The sequence below is a fragment of the Fringilla coelebs genome (assembly GCF_963513975.1).
Source record: "Fringilla coelebs genome assembly, chromosome: 1".
NCBI lineage: Eukaryota > Metazoa > Chordata > Aves > Passeriformes > Fringillidae > Fringilla > Fringilla coelebs.
Genome location: NC_140028.1, coordinates 69,113,393 through 69,118,025, shown reverse-complemented (window position 1 = coordinate 69,118,025; position 4,633 = coordinate 69,113,393).

The following is a 4,633-nucleotide window of genomic DNA, read 5'->3' as shown; positions in this document are numbered from 1 at the left end:
TAAGTCAGCATTCAAGGCTCTGAGGAATTTAGGCACCATGAATGGAGATTCTAAGGGATGTGTGCTGCTATTGAGCATATGCAATGCATTTTTATTTACCTTTTTGATAATGGCCAAATGTGCAGGAATTTTCACAAAAATGAAATGTCCAAATACAAATGATAACTCCGAAAAATATCGTGTTTCTGATTTGAGGAGGAAGAGTGTAAGAGTATTTAAAATAAAAGATCTTTAAAGTAAAATAGAACCAATTTCTAACATTTTTATAATCTTCTCCTCTTCCACTGCTTGTTTCACAGATAGTTGATATACATTTGAATAAGTGGAGAAAACAAAAGGGAACAATCACCACTTGAAACCTTGAAAGGCAAAGCTAGCATAGAAACATTACAACCCAAATGTATAGTTTCCCAAAGTATGGATCTCCAAACTATGAGTATGGCTTGTATTTATGCAGAACAGTAATAGGAACAAACAGTCACATGGAAGTAACAAAAAGCAGCACTTGGCAAGTGTTCCTCAAACAGGCAATTGTCTCAAATGCTACTAGTTTTGAAGGATTCTACATTCATTCTCAGTCATGAGTAAGGTTATGATGTTTCTTTCATCGTGAAATAGCAGTCAATTGTATTAAATTTCAGGGAACCCACAGTGGCATCATATACAAATATGAGAAATTCTTGTACCCAAAGAACCGATACAAAAATTTGTTTAGATTTTCTCCCTTTAAAAGAGAGAATTCTCTTTTAAAGATCACAAATTCTCCAAGAATAGACAAGGGTCTCATTGGATTTGGTACTAATAATTATATGTATGTGTTATCTCCTTTGACTGCATAAATATGCAATTGTGTAAGTCCTGATACTCTCAGGTTTGATAGTCAACCCTGCATAAGCTGTTTTCCAAATTATTGCCAAAATAATTACTACTGAGTTATGGTGCTACTTCCAATATATAATTACATATTGTTGAAAAGAAACAACAGTGACATGCTTGGAGTGCCTCATATGAGCACTTGGGTTAACAAAACCAAAGAGCAATCCCCAGTGAGGAGAACCAGCCTCCATTTCAACTTTTCTAAGTCACAAATTTCATCAGACAATAAAATATTTGCCTTGAAACTGTAAAGAAATCATTGAAGTAATGATGGAAGAGCTGAAAATATCAAATAGTCAACACAAAAATAATTTTAAAAACCCTTTTTTTGTTTTAATTTTTAATTTAGCTTGTTGGATAGCAACACAGTCATGGTCTGAAACATCAGCTGATCAGTTTCCTGCAGGGAAAAGCAGCCCATGTCAGTCCATGTCTTTATGGGACCAAAGCACTCCAGCCTTGTTGCTGATTAGCCAAACACTAACGTTCATGTCTAAGCTTTATTGATCTTGGAATCTCCACCTCCATAATCACTTTTTCCATAAGAGTTACAACAGATGCATAGACTTGGGATCTGTAAGCTGGGCAGAGTGACAAACATGCAGAGCCATTAATGATTTTGAAGGAGCATTTGATCTGGAACATGTATTGCAGCAGTAATAAGATACAGAAGAGATCTACATAATTCATCTTCAAGGCATCATAAATGGGTCTTCCATTTTTACATTTCATTCTCATGTTTGAAAAGTAATTCCACTGTGCATGGACATTTTTTTTCTGACCTGGGAGGATATCCCGTGATGTCTCCTCTGTTAGAATCACTGAGAGGGAGGAAAAAGGAATCAGGAAGTTCACAGGAACCATGTCATTCGTGTTATAAAGCACAACTGTACTTCTCACTTAAGTTAGACTACATTGAAAGTCTTTCTACAGCACAAAAGGCAGATATTTCACACAAGGTAGCTAGACAAATTCACTGCCCAGATTCATACAGCATGGTTGATTGTGGAGAAGTCACACCCATAAGGATGAATTTTAACATTGATAATTCGAGGTGGATTATTTCTGCTTTCTGTTTGAAGTATTTCATAGAATCATATGGCTTGTTGCAGCACATGAATAAAATAAAAATAATAAACATGTATCCAAGTTAAAGGATTCTTTTCATTAAATCCATTTCTTAATACCTCCTCTGTTCTGATATTTTAATAACCATATATATTATTTTGTATGTCCCTGGGACATTAATTTAAGATTTCATTAGTTCCATTGACTACAAGTTATTTTGGAGAATTATTCTTCTTTTTAAATTAAAAACTGATAAAATTAAATTTACCTATCAAGTGTCTTGAATTGGAAGAAGCAAATAAAAGAGAAAAAAGTGACCTGTTTTTGTTTTCTGCTTTCCTTCTAAACCAGGTGATACTGCTTAGATTCTTTTTCCTCCTGTCTAATTTACATTTAACTTGGCTGCTGATAATATGTCTCTAATTTGTAATTTCAACTGATTACTGATGACGTACATGGGTTTGAAGTGAATCCTATAATCAGCCTTCATTTTCAGGAGTGACTTAGGATTTTGGCTACCCATCTGAAAAGGAACTGAGTTCTTTTATAGAAATAATTGAAACATTCACCATCTGAACCTGTAAAGATCTCTACAGTGTATATTTAATCATTGAATAACTGACAAACCTTGACTATTTCAGATAATTTAGGTCTACCACCTTTAAAGACTGGTGCTGCTCTTTTGTTTAACAGACTTTCTTTGGTTTTGAATATAACCATCATGACCTCCTTTAAAGTAATTAAATCTCTGTGCTAATAGGAAATCTTTCAAGTAACATAATTTTTTCCCATTTGGGGGATCATTTTAATAATTTAAATTATATTTGATTTATTGTATTAATTTTTTACTCAGAATTATTGCTAAGCTTAAGTTATGACATGAGTGGAATAGGCTATTGCCATGGAGAAATGGCTCCCTTATTTTCATAAATAAAAATGGGAACTCACGCAATTATGAAAAAGAAAAAGCTAAAATTTAGACAAAAAGATTGTTCTCCAATCAGATATCATTATCCTGTGAAAGAGATCTCTGCAGCTATGTCAGATGTTTTGTATGCATGCAATAATTTGGCTAGTGCAGTGAGTAAGGTGAAAGTTGCATTTTGTGCCATTGTGCAACTGCTGCACTCCCATTGCCAGGAATGACAGAACCTGTCCTGTTCCAGAAAAACATACTGCCTGTGCAGATAAAATTCTCTTAATTTGGTACCATCGTGTAGCTTTTTTTAGTTTGTGATTAGCAGTTAACTTCAGCTATTTGGCTGTCTGAGTGATTATCAGGTGCTCTTTTCAGTTTCTATTTCATCTTTGTCTCAGCCTTCAGAAGGTATTTGGTGATTGCTTAGTGCAACAAGCACTTTCTAGATGGCTTCTTACTGCAAGCAGCAGGGCAATTTCAGCCAGAGAACTTCTCTCAGTGCAGATGTGTTTCAGGGTGTTTTGAATACCTAATACAGTCAAGGTTAGTCTCTTATCTGAATATTATTAATATACATAGGCAGAAAAGAGGAAGAAGGAAGAAAAGATTCACTGCAGGAGGAAGCATTCTTTAATATACTGTAAACACCTTCTCTGGTGTACATAAATGTATGTATTAATGTGAGTAATCTGTAAGATATGAAAATCCATTTTTATTTACTTAAATATTTTCTGTAGAAATGTGTATAAAGCAACCTAAGCACACTCTAAGTATCATCCTCTTTATCTGCCTTTGAAGACAAAATGAAGTAATTTTAATGTAAGATGCTAGAAGCATAGTTATTTGGAGCAGGCAACAGCAAGTGCGACAGGATTACTGAGTAACTATTTTCCCCTCAGATCCTGTAAGAGGGAAAGAAAAAGAAAACAGAAACAGCTTAACTCACCAAAAATCAAACCACTGCATTGCCCTCTTAGCCACTGAGTGTTTTGGGATGAAAGACTGAAGATTACATCAGTACAATAAAAGATCCCTCTGTCATAAACAGTACACTATTCAAAAAAAAAAAAAAAACCAAAAAACCAAAAAACCAAAAAACATAAAAACAAAAAACAAAACCCTAAAGAAACAAACAAAAAGACAAACCCACCAAACCCCCCCACAGATTTAGCCCAGTATCAGAGGCAGTAGAAGTTAGAACAGGTAGAGATGTAGAGTATGAGGAGGGAGAGGGAAGGGTTAAAAGCATTATCGCAGCCATTAGAAGGAAAAGTTGTAGCAATACAAGCACAGTAGACTTCTCTTTCCCCCTCTGCCCCCCTCCTTTTCTTTACCCTACTCCTCTCTTCCCAAGCTGGATCAGTGTGTAGGGAGGGCAGTCATCACGCCATCCTGAGCAGCAAGAGCTGACGTTGGACGAAGCTGCCAGGTAGCTGAAAAAAGGCACAGAAGGCAGCTGATACCCACTTTTCAACGGTTTGTGTTTTTTTTTAGTCTGTATCTGGACTTCAAGCAACACAGCGCCTGAGACAGCTCATCTGAACCACGCTGTATTGCAATACTCGCTCTTCTCAAAGAAAAAGACTCCACTGAGCAGCAGAATGCTGCCAGTGTCGCAGCCAGGTCTACAATACAGAGCCTTTTTGTAACATTGCACATTTCTTTCTGTTCAGATTTTTGAAATACATACATACACTTATATATCAGTTCTTTCTTTTCTGAGGACACCTTTGGCTTTTTTTTTCCCTGATGTGACTTCTTCATCTTGGA